Genomic DNA, 13,410 nt, shown 5'->3' with positions numbered 1-13,410 from the left:
AACCTTGTAGGTTGTGGAAGGCTAGGAGAAAAAACACTTCCATAATTATAGTCGTGATTGGTGGGATTCCTTGTTTCCATAATTTCACTTTTAATTTTTCTTGCCAACCTGAATGCCTTCTCCAATGAATCAAATTCCCAAAGACGAACCTCATGTTGAATGTTATCCTTTAAAGTCCCTATGAAGGCATCAATCCTTCGCTTCTCTGGAATATCATTTACCCTTGTATTCAATTTTTGAAAGTCCTCAATGTGCTCTGCCATTGAACCCTTTTTTTGAGATTTATCAATTGGCTAAAGAAGGTGTTACTCTTTGTATCCTCATGATGTGCTATCATTTCTTCCGTGAAAATTGACCAAGTGACAAGTGCTTTACAAGAACAAAGCCCTTTATACCATAAAAATTGATTCGGCTCTAAATATAAAGATGCAACATGTACCTTTGTAACAGTTGCACCTCATATATATCAAAATATTGCTCCATCTGTAGTATCCAATTACCGGATCCTTGCCATCAAACTTCCTCATATCTCTTTTTCTTGATTTTAGGATTTCGCTCTTGAATATGTTGTATCTCTATAATTTTGTATCTCCAAGGTCTAAAATTGCGACATGCGGTAGCCCTCTGCGTCCTCTTTCCAATGCCATCAGTCTAATCAAACTTGGATTCTCCAAGAAAGACTTATGCCCAATCTCCCAAGATGACATAATTATATACTTTTTTAGAAGAGAGAAATTGTACAAAGTGCCACGTGTCACTGTTTCAACCTTCAGATATGAAAAATATACATAGAAAACTATTTTCTGTCCTCTTTTTGCAACTTCTTACGAAATTTCAATCTAATGCTCAGAGTGACAGCTATGACGATTTTTCCCAGGTCACCTGTTTGGGATGTAATTTGGGAGCCAGCAGAAACCCTAAATGTCTTGGCCTGTATCTCTAAAATTATAGCGAAACAAGATCTAAAATTTGGGCCTAAACTTCACCGCATTTTCTACTCAAATAAGTTTTAATTTCAAATTCTGAAACTTTGTAGAAAAGAAATTATAGTGAAAATTCCACGATGACCTGTTTGCGATGGAATTATGGAGCTTGCAAAAACCCTAACCTCCTCAAATCATATCTCCGAACATATAGCAGGACAACATTTGAAATTTGTACCCGCGGTTTAGAAAGATTTCGTCTCAAATGGAATTTTTTTAGCTTCTAAAACATCCTAGAAAAAACGTTATAGAAAAAATTCCATGATGACCTATTTGGAGCAGCGAAAGCCTCTAATCCAAAGCTCTGATACCAAATGTTATGAACCAGCTCACAAAAAGATATAAAAGAGAGATAAACGCCTTAGAATTCAGCCTCTTTGAGGGGGAAACCTCCTTTACATTACACAAATGAATAATTCTTGGATGATACAAATGACAAGACCTCCTTTCTATATAGGAGTCGAAGGGGTCATAATATAATCAGAGTCGACCTAACAATAATAATGTAAGGGCACAATAATAACAATATGGGGACTACATGGGCACAACAATATAATAAGGGGGTTGTACTAATAACAATAAGGGGTTACACTAGTAGTATAGGGACCTAACAATTGAAGACTGAGACAACAACAACGGTGTTTTTTTCCCTCATTGGCTTTCCACCTAAAAAATCTTGGTGTTCATGTGTGTTGCTTATGTGTGTTGATTTATTTTGTTCTTACTGCATCTGTTTACTGGTTAATGCATCACACTTTGATTTAAGACAATGAATTAGCTATTTACTATATATACACTGGTTTCATAAATTATAGTCACGAACATACACTGGTTGGTTTCAGTAAAGTAGTGTATATTGTTTGAAAAGGAAAATCATTATTGTGAAAGTTAAAATACTGATTCACCCCCCAACATTTTTCCCAACATGAGGCCCCTCCTTGTGCCATTTTTCTAACAAATGAGACAAATGACCTCCAATTTTCAGGCTGGAACAAATGTTGGTTTATTCTCAAATAAGTGAATACACACATGGGTTCCATTGTGGTGTTAAGACCATCTTCTGGCAATCAGAGATTGGCATTCCCAACGATTTGATCATATGCATCTTGATTAAATCTTGGAAGAGAATTCTCCCCATTAAGAGGGGCCCCAGCTTTCCAAGCTATAAGGAAGCCAGAGAGAATCGCAGGTCAAAATGGGCTCAGAATCTGGAGGGTTTTCCGAGATGTCCAATTGCAGAAAACAGGTAGAATTGAATGAAGTGATGAGAATGTGGGAATATTGGAGAAAACTTCTATAATGGAAGGACATGCTGAGAATGTTGGAGGATCATTCGATGTGACACATTACATTATCCAATGAGCAGATGATAGTTCTAAATTTTGTTTCAAGAGGGGAATCTGTATTTCTTACAGGCTTTTCAGGCACAAACAAGAGCTATCTTCTCAACTTTGTAGTAAAAATCTTGAAGAAATTGCATGGTCCAAGCTTCGTCTTTGCAACAACCTCAACAGGGATTACAACATGCCAATTGAGTGGCAAGACTCTACATTCCTTTGTTGGGGCTCCACCATTTTCCATGACTAAGCAAGGCCTATTGATACTCATTGAAAAGAAAAATTAAAATGTTAACAACTGGAAAAATTCCAAGGCATTGGTTATAAATGAGATAAGCATGATTGATGGAGAATATTTTGATCTGTTGAATTATATTAGGAAGCCATCGAATGGGAAATGAGTGTGGGGTGGGTTACAACAGGGTATTGGCACAAACATTAGGGTTCTATATTCCTTGTTTAAATTGGGAAAAAAGGGGTGCATTCAACCACTTCCGAGCAAATGTTGCTACATCACTAAACATAGGACCATAGAGAGGGATGCTAGGCCAACGAGCATACGATCTCGCAGAGTTTACACCATTACAAATGTGTTTTCTAGCGATATCTGTTAGAGGTATGGCTAACAAATTTTCATGTAGGGTGATGGGATTTGGGTTCAGTGAAATGAGGAAATATACAAAAAAAATTGCAGTGAAAAAATTGAGTATTGGGTCTCAAAGACTCAATGGTTCTCAGCATAAACCTCAGTCCAAAAATACAATGTTAATCTAAAATGTCTCCAAACACATTGGAAGAAAAGTATTATAGTTGTAGATGCAACAATAGTTTTGTCTAATGCTATGAAAAGTTAAAACTATCATCATGGAAAATCTGCATATTGCCACAAATATGCAATCATGTTTCCATTGAATAACAAAATCCATGGTGAAGGATTCTTAAGCCCAAATGTCAATATTTTTGGATGTAATTTTCCACTTGTTTCCACATGAAAATCCAACAAAAGTACCTCTGCAAATGCAACAGAGTATTTTGCACACCAAAAATCCCTCCATAAGATGAGGGTGCATAATCTTGATAAGAAGATAAGAATCAAGATGATCTGTCTAGAACAATAATATTATTAAACTTGTAAAGAATGTCACTGTGGACTGCATAGTCTAGGAAGAGTGCTAGTTAACCATACTAGATTGTTGGGTGGATTTTATCATTGGACTAAAGCCCATTAAATATTGGAATTTTCAATCCCCATAGTTGGCAAATTTAAAGTGACATCGTTACCTTCATGTTCGAAATCCCTAGTAAGTTGAAACGACCTCAATATACCTATTGTGTTATTTATTTTTCAATCATTCAATCTTTCATTTTCCTTATAGGTTTTATAATTGATGGGTTTTTTCTTTCTATGGGTTCAGACCAGAACAAGATTTCAGACTTCGAAATGAAGTTAATGGACATTGACAGCAAGCATCTAGGCATTCTAGAGTCAGAGTAGCATGCCATTGTGAGGATACCATCTCAATAATTTTCTTGCATCTGCAAGGATCTCATCTCCATTGGGGACACTGGTGGGTAGGACAAAAGCCCATTAAATGTGGAATTTTCAATCCCCATAGGCGGAAAATCTAAAGTGACACTGTTACCTTCATGTTTTAAAGCCCTAGTAAGTTTAATATACCTAGTGTGTCATTTCTTTTTCAATCATTCAATATTTCATTTTCCTTTTAGGTTTTATAATTGATGGGTTTTGTCTTTCTGTTGGTTCAGACCAGGACTAGATTTTGGACTTCGAAATGAAGTTAATGGACATTGACAGCGGGCATCTGGGCATTCCAGAGTCAGAGTAGCATGCCATTGTGAGGATGCCATCTCAAGTATATTCTCACATCTGCAAGGATCTCATCTCCATTGGGGACACTAGTGGTTAGCAATCATGCTACTGAGTTTTTGAACAAAAATCTATCGTTTTTCTCATGCTACTCATTTTTTATATTGGTTCTTATTCAAATGAAACCAAACTCAGTCACAAACATAAAATGGTGGAGCAACTCAATTCCAATTATGAAGTATATTATATTTAGCATGTGTCCACTAATGGATGCATGAACCATGTTATGTACCATGGCCAAGTTTTGCATGAAAAAAGGAAATCTTTGTCTAGCTCATTCTGATGGTGGGATGTGGTTTGAACTGGGAGAACAACTTGAATGTCATAAGGAGCAAGACAAAAAAAATCCAAAACATAGGTTAAAAGGAGAGTGTCCTGTAATCTGGATTCACAATAAAAAATTATGGTCGATGGTAATCTAAAATGGCTCCAAGCGCATTGGAAGAAAAGTATTGTAGTTTTAGATGCAACAATAGTTTTGTTAAATGCTATGAAAAGTTAAAACTCTGATCCTAGAAAATCTGCATATTGCCACAAATATTCAATCATGTTTCCATTGAATAACAAAATCCATGGTGAAGGATTCCTAAGCCCAAATGTCAACATTTTTTTGATGTAATTGGCTAATACCCATCTTTGAATCGAGTATTATAATATCCAGCAGTGAGCTCAGGAGCATGGGATCTGGTTCCATAATGCCAATGTATTCTAGCCACTTTTCCAGAAATCTTGACACCAGTGCCATGAAAAATGGCTTTAACTGTTGTTAGGATACTCTCTCCATGATCAAGAATCATAACAGAATACCACTCAAGGAAAACCTCACCATAAGGAGTATTCCAACCACCATCTCTTCTGAAAAATGGTGTGTCCTCAGGCCAATTGTTGTGGTGGCCTACATCACTTGGGCCCCCATTACCCCATTCCATTTTTCCAGCAGCTTCAACTACAACTTTAAGATTAGAGACCATATACTGCAATACAAGGATATTCAAATTAGTTAATAAGGGACATTGACCCCAACAACATTAAAAATTTATATAGAAACTATACACATGTAGATATATAAAAAGGGTAAGATGCAGTTATGCTCTTTAGAAATTAATTTAAAAAAAAAAAATCTATGCCTTATCATAACACTGAAATGCTCCAATCCTTGGGAATCTCCACGTACCATTACTCTCAGGATAAGATGGATACCTCAACTCTCCTGCATGAACCATTCCCACTTGAATTTCATGTATTATCATGGAAAAATCACACGCATGTAGCGATATATGTTAAAGGTATGGTTAACAAATTTTCATATAGAATGATGGGATTTGGGTTCAGTGAAATGCGGAAATATACAAAGAAAATCGCGGTGAAAAAATTGAGTACAGGGTCTGAAAGATTCAGTGGTTCTCAGCATAAACCTCAGTCCCACAATACACTAAATCAACAACACATCGAGAGGATGAAGCTTCAAAAAGCAAAGGCACTAGCCAAATAGAGTATGAAAAAACAATGAGAGGGAAGACATAGTGAAGCACGGTCAAAATATTTTCAGAATTTGGAGGGCTTTCCAAGAGAGCCAAACGCAGAAAATGGTGTGAATGGAAAGAAGCCATGAGAATATTGGAGAGCCAATATGATAAGCCTAATTCAGAAGGATGGAAAGAAAAATAGAGGACAAGAAAACAATCACAAGGAAGCCAGAGAGAATCACAGGTCAAAATGGTATCAAAATTTGGAGGGTTTTCCGAGATGTACAATTGCAGAAAACAGGTAGAATTAAATGAGGTGATGAGAATGCGAGAAGATTGGAGAAAACATCTAGAATGGAAGGACATAATGAGAATGCTGGAGGACCATTCGAAGGGACATTACATTATCCAATGAGCAGATGATAGTTCTAAATTTTGTTTGATGAGGGGAATCTGTATTTCTTACCGGCTCTACAGGCACAGGTGAGAGCTATCTTCTTAATTTTGTAGTAAAAACCTTGAATAAATTGCATGATCTAGGTTCGGTATTTGTAACAACCTCAATATGGATTGCAACATGCCATTTGAGTGGCATGACTCTACATTCCTTTGCTGGAGCTCCACCATTTTTTATGATTGAGCAAGGACTGTTGACACTGATTGAAAAGAAAAGGAGAAATGTTAACTGATGGAAAAAATCCAAGGCATTGGTTATAGATGAGATAAGCATGATTGATGGAGATTTTTTTTATCAGTTGAATTATGTTGCCAATAATATGAGGCAGCCATCGAACGGGAAAGGGGTGTGGCGTGGGTTGCAGCTGGGTATTGGCACAAAATTAATTCTTAGCCATTGGACCAAAACCTGTATTAATACATAGAAAAAGAAGCCCTGATCATTAAGGTTGGGGCTAAAACAAATTATAGTCAAATAGAGCTCCTCCTTGGCATCTTCTTCGTCATTCCGCTTCCTGGAGATTCAAACCCTCATCCTCTTGAGCACACTCATGATGCCCCTGCTCCATACAGCTTTATTAAGTTTCAGAACAAGCCTCACATCAGTGGTTCCCATAGCCTTCTGGGAAAATTTCATGATCTCTTTAATAGCCTTTGGAGCGATTTCTTAAAAGTGCAGCGATGGAGGTTCTTGTGAAGATTGATGGTGTACTCCTTGGTCACGACCTCGGCCCTGCGACTCTTTCCCTTCTCCACCATCGTTCCACCTATTCGTCGTTGGACCAAAACCTTGCCCTTCTCCACCATCGCCCTGCAGCTCTTTCCCTTCTCCACCATCGTGCCACCTACTCACTATTGGACCAAAACCTTTCCCTTCTCCACCATCGTGCCACCTACTCACTATTGGACCAAAACCTTTCCCTTCTCCACCATCATGCGACCTGCTCGCCATTTGACCAAAACCTATATTAATACATAGAAAAAAAACCCTTATCATTAAGGTTGGGGCTAAAACAGAATATAGTCGAATAGAGCTTCTCCTTGGCATCTTCTTCATCGTTGTGCTTCCTGGAGATTTGAACCCTCATCCTCCTGGGCACACTCCTGATGCCCTTGCTCCATATAGCCTTATTAGGCTTCACACCAAGGCTCACATTGTTGGTTCCCATAGCCTTCTGGGCAAATTTATGATTTCTTTAACGGTCTTTGGAGTCATTTTCTTAAAAATGCAGCAATGGAGCCACTTGTGAAGATTGATGGTGTACTCCCTGGTCACGACCTTGGACATGTGGCTTTTACTCTTCTATACCATCGTGCCACCTGCTAGCCTCCGCTCCGCTTCGAGTCTTCTCTCGGCTCCTCTACTAAACCCTAAAATCTACAGAGAAGCATAATAGATGGTCTGAGTTTCATTTATAACGATAGGTTTGATCCAACGGTGGCAAACATTTTAATCATCTAACATCATATTAGAAGGATCATAGTAAAACACCTAAGATAAGAGGGGAGTTGATTTCAAAGGGGAACTCCTTACGACATAAATATAAAATATAAAATCGTGGGTTATAACCAAACCATGGGTGATAATACCTTTCTCAAAAATTACTTTAACACAATCAAATCTAGCGACTACAAATGAATGGTTTAGAAAGTTATAAACTCGAGTGATATTTGTATATAATATTTAATTTAATAGAAATTAAAAAATTAGAATTTAATAATATTTCCAAAATCAATTAAGATTAATAAAAAAAAACTAATAATAACATTGGGTAGTTAAATTTGAGTATCAAAATCTATCATAGTAATGAATTTACTATATGTGGTCCATTAAAATATTTAATATAAAATATAGCTATATATATTAATGATTTAATAAATCCAAATGTATGTATATGAGAGACTTATTAAACATTTTAACAATAATTATAGTAAATAATATATGATGTCCATCTCAATTTATAAGTGGAATTCAAAAATTATAAATAAATAAATCAAGAACTAAACACTATAATTTATAAATGGATTAATATTAAAGGTTGTGACATTTTTCCATCAATATTATGAATTAAGTTTAGGTAGTCTAATTAATAGGTGAAATGGTTCTATTCCAACCATTTTTTTGGTCAATTTAATCGAGGACAAATTTGTAAATATGTTTAAGTTGTTTATTTGAAAAAATCAAACTGTCTCTTTTTAGGCAGAAGAATCCACTTATACATTCAAAAATATATATTAAACGACAAGAAATAACAATCTTGCTAGAAATTGTATTATCATATTTAGGCAAAAAAAGTCATTTTGTCTATTAATTAGACTACACATTTAAATTTAAGATAATAATTATTTTTTATGGATTTACAAGTTTAAATTTCAATAATTTAAAATTAATAATTAAAAAAACCAAAAAGTATTTATTAATTTTTTTTCCAAAATTTTCAACATAAATTACTATTAATATATTATAATTTATATTAATTTATAAAATTAATATTTAGCAAACAAAACACTAATACCTATATTTGAGACATGAAATAAAAACTATAAACTATATTATTTTTAAAACTAGTATAGATCCATCTTAACTCTGTATTTATGAAGTGTCCCAAGGGATCAAATCTCTTGAGATACAAACCTCTTGAAAGTGAAAAGAGATTTGATCCCTCTCGGTCATTGGTAGATAAGTTCAGATGGATTTAGGCTAGTTTATTAAGGATTAATCAATAAAAAATTATATTAATTTAGTATCTGTCGAGGGTTGAGAGAAATAAAATTTCTAGAAATGTAATTTTCTCTTCAAGTTATACTCTAAAAAAGAAATTTGTATAAAAAATATAATCACACTGAATTTTTGGTAGATTTGAATTAATATCTAAATTATATGTTTGAAATATCATAAAGTTAGGATATAAATCATTATTAATTAAATTTATTTTATGTGATATACATATTATGAATTTTTTCTCCAAAAAGATATTTATAATTTTATGAATAAAAACAAATTTATAATATAACAAAGTGAATTGAATAATTTATTGCTTTTATTATTTATTATTTATTTTTATTGAATCGTTTATTATTTTTATTATTATTTTTTATTATTAAGCCTACATTAAATTTTATTATTATTATTATTATTATTATTTGATTTAATGCTTCCTCTAATATGTCACTACAACTAGGCCATATAATCGTTGTATAATAAGACAAATTATAATCTCTAAATATATTTCTTAACAATATTATAACTATAAATGCATTGATAATATTAAGTTATTTTTTTGGATGTAAGGAAAATTTCATAGAAAATATATATTTTAAGTAGGCTTAATGATTAAGAAGATGTGTTTCCTCGTGTAACAACAACAAAAGATTCAATGAGAAATAGAGTATGGATTCAATGAAAAATTTTAGCAATCAAATCATTAAACACTTATCTCTAACTTCTACTAGACATTAAAGTTAAACTCTTATTATTAAATAAAATATCACTTATTTATTTATATATTTAAAATTAATTATAATTAAACATATATATCCATAAAAATCAACCTAAATTTATTTTGTATTCACAAGAATAATCTTGAATGTATAATTGTCGAAAAGATATTGGTACAAATCGACTCAACTTTACCAAAAAATTATGCTAACATTATTCTTTAACTAGTCTTTGGAATCTTGAAATCCTGTGTCCGGTTATTGTTGATTGGCCATCGGTTAAAACTCGTTACTTGATTTATGCTTCAAGTCTGATCTCGTTGACAAAATGTAAACTAACGTATCAAACTTCAATTAGCAGTTCACAATTTTCACCATGATTATCCACTGAGTCATTAGGCCCCCGAGCCACCCGAAGTGCCCAATTTTGAACCTCGTTCTTTTAAAACCAATCCAATTGACAAAACGTAAATGTTGATTAATGAGAAACAATCGATTTAATTACATCAATAGGTGTACCTATTTCAAACCATGGTGGAAGTGGTTAGTGGGATCTTTATTTTTCTTAATGAATGGACTGGATTTTAATGGCTATGATTTCACTGACCCACTTCGTCTTGTGTGTTACAAAAGTATTTCAATAATATATTTGGAATGATAGTATGTATGTTTCATTCCAGATGCCCATCGTTTAGTTGTCCTTTTCCATTGTATTTCATCCCTTCATTTCAACAAACTACTTGGGAATTTTCCCCACGTGGTTGATGACACCTTTCTGTGGCCCGATCGTGCATTCCTCATACAATTATTTGGTTCTGGATGCAGAAAATGCAAGTTTGTTTGTTGGTTTTGCTTTTGTTAAAATAAGCTAATTAGTCATGCATGAGGAGTTCGCTAAAATTAGAGAGTCGGTTAAATGAGTGTTGAGTGTTGAGTCAATTAGAGTTAAATGATAGACGACTTTTAGTATGTGGTTGCATATCAAGTTATTTTAGGGGAATTGCTAGTTGAAAAATGTTAAATACCCTTCACTAGGTTCGTTGTAATCATCAAGTTATGTGTGATCAATAGAAGAGTCGCAACTCGTGTGTTTTGTGTGTGAATTTGAGTTTTTCCTCCTCTGCCTTTCCAACAAATTGATATCGAAACAAAGTTACAAAGAGCCATGGAGAATGGATTAGCAACATTCCGTATGAGAGGAGAGCAATATATTTTTTCCTGTAGTTAACACTATAACACACTTTGTAAGTTATACACACGGCGTTATAACGCATAAGAGTGTCAGCAAGCACCTTTCATGGAACGCGAGTTCCATGACGTTTCAAAGCATTAGTGATTAATGTTGTTGTCTCAATGGAAGAGGTTGTTAGTCACATTTCATATCAAATGTCGTCCACGCCGAGGAGGAGTGTCGTCCACGCCGACACCCATGCTGGTAGATAGAAGCAGGTACATGAGAAGGAGGAGTGTCGTCCACGCCGACGCCCATGCTGGTAGACAGAAGCAGGTATGGAACCTGTTGTAGACCTAAGAAAGTACAGGAGGAGGAGGAGCGTCTCCCACGCCCACGCCCAGATGTCACCCAAGGGTCAAGTTTGTTTCAAAATATCCAAATACAGGAAAAAACTCAAAACTGTACTAGTATATGTTTCTAGGTTCTACAGACTATTCAAAATGGGAAAGAAGTTGGAGCTGAAATGCATCCAAAACCCTAATAGTCGAGGTGATTCCTTCTCCAAACGCAAGAGAGGACTGCTCAAGAAATTTATCAAGCTTTTGGTTCTCTTTGATTCTGAAGTTGCCCTCATCATTTTATCTGAAACCGCCAAGATTTACCAGTTTGCAAGAAACAAGTAGGTTGCCTTCTTCCATCCCTTGAAATCTCACAAAGTATTTGTTAATATTTCTTCTTTTTATGAATTTATGGAAACAATTTGATGGTCACTAAACATTTTAAAAAATGAGCATGTTTGGACGTCCATTTGTAACCAAAATTTAGAAAGAAAGTAGTGTATCCAGCCTCAAAATAGTCATGGAAGAAATTAAAGAATTATTTTTATTTTGTTCAAAAGTGAAGCAATTACTCTAGGAACAAGGGTTACAAGATATCTGGTAACTTGAGGCTTTTCCAGGGACTTAAAGTTCAATGTAACATTGATTACTTGAGACAGCCTACTCGAGGCAGCCTACTGACTGTTAAAATAGATTATGAAATGTCTAAGAACGACATTCTCGTGTCTCTATTAGGTTTGCAGGGTTGCTTCGGTTGGTTTTTTTAAGAGAAACCATGGTTTTTTTAAGAGAAACTATGAATGCCGCTAGCTTTTTTTTATACACAGGTTTCCCTCTTTTTCATTCACATTTTATTTTCCTTTGGTCCCAGCGCCAACAATCTTTTATTTGATTCCTTGTTTCACAAAGAAAATAATTAATAATTGATACTATACTTGTACATCACACAACAATTCAATATACAAATTTTATAAGGAATACATTTCAGATACTTGAACTTAGCAACTATATATAGTCATGATGTAAGGAAAACTGGTGTGGTTGGTAGGGTTGTATTGGATTGTTAAAAAAAACTAGCTTATAACATTATTTTATTTTCTAGAAAAGAAAAATATCAAGAGAAAAATGGGGTACTTACTATTGGACTATTTTAACTACTTCCCACTGCCTCTTCAAGAAAAATAAGCAATCTGTTGCGAACCGTCATCTGATACTGTAGATTGAGGCTTTGTCGCTGAACATTTTGGAGTGAGGATTCAAAGGGAGACATTTTCCTCAAATAAAATTAGATAATGCAACCATTTTCAATGGATTGCTATTTTCAACGGATTGCTATTTTCTCTCTCTTTCTTCATATTTTCTTTGTGCTATGATTCATGATGTCACAGATCGGCATAGTGGAAACATGCACATAGACATCTGGACAACAACTGGGCAACAATGGAGGCATACAGAAGCAATTAATAAAACATGGTGTGGTTGAAAACAAAGTCATGGAGAGTGGGTACATGTTCCTTTTATATTTTATTTTAAATTATTTCATTTAAAATGATTTATTAATTATTATATTTATTTTAATTAATTTTTTTTATTTACATATATTAAAAAAAATAACACCAACAACTTTATTTTTGCATGCAGGTCATGACCATCTCTTGTGAATTCTTTTGATCAAGTTAGAGATCCATATACTAATCCATATAAAAGAAGACTTTCACATTGCAGCAGGAGTAGATCCATATATAAGCATACTTTCACATTGCAGCTGGAGTAGATCCAGATGCAGAAGTGCAACCTTATTATACCTAAAGGCCAACAGCTCCAAATCAAGACCCATTTTCTGTCTTTCAAGATCGTGATCCAGAGTTTGACCTTCTTGGTGAGCGAGACCCTGATACTTATGATTGTGATGTGGAGTATACAACTGGCTCTGATTCAATTGGAGTAAATTGTTGCTACTTGTGGTGTTTATGGGAATAAATAGAGGGTGAAAGTTGATTGAGTAGAGAAGTATCTAAACCATTAGAAGATGAGTCTAAATTCCTGATAGATGTATCATTTTCTTTTTATTTTCCATCTTTCGTATTGACATCACTTCCAATAGATATTGACATCACATCCAACAGATTTCTAATTATGCATGAGAAGACTCATTATTTTTTTTGGTCCTCATGGTTAGTTATAATTTTTTCTTGTGTTTCTATCTGCCGCATGTATTATGGACTCATTTTCAGAAATTTGGATAGAATTAGTATCCTCAATGTTGTCACAGTCCGCATTAAGGACAACAACAATTACATGCATTTGACATCACTTCCAACAGATATTGA

General features: G+C 34.4%; 1 long non-coding RNA gene and 1 pseudogene across 1 annotated transcript; one reads left to right on the top strand and one right to left on the bottom strand.

The window, feature by feature from the left end:
• Positions 1 to 4,831: 4,831 nt before the first annotated feature.
• On the bottom strand, positions 4,832 to 5,431 carry LOC149173462 (beta-amylase 2, chloroplastic pseudogene; annotated as a pseudogene).
• Positions 5,432 to 10,998: 5,567 nt separating this feature from the next.
• Positions 10,999 to 12,839, top strand: LOC149173461 (uncharacterized). Its single transcript, XR_016259685.1, has 3 exons — positions 10,999 to 11,421; positions 12,469 to 12,584; positions 12,722 to 12,839. It is a non-coding gene; the product is annotated as an uncharacterized LOC149173461 (long non-coding RNA).
• Positions 12,840 to 13,410: the final 571 nt, after the last annotated feature.

This window comes from Pinus tabuliformis, chromosome 4_2, assembly GCF_031772625.1.
Source record: "Pinus tabuliformis cultivar Carrire ecotype Pingquan chromosome 4_2, CPIR1, whole genome shotgun sequence".
In the NCBI taxonomy this organism is placed as follows: domain Eukaryota; kingdom Viridiplantae; phylum Streptophyta; class Pinopsida; order Pinales; family Pinaceae; genus Pinus; species Pinus tabuliformis.
This window is presented reverse-complemented; position numbering and strand designations above follow the sequence as displayed.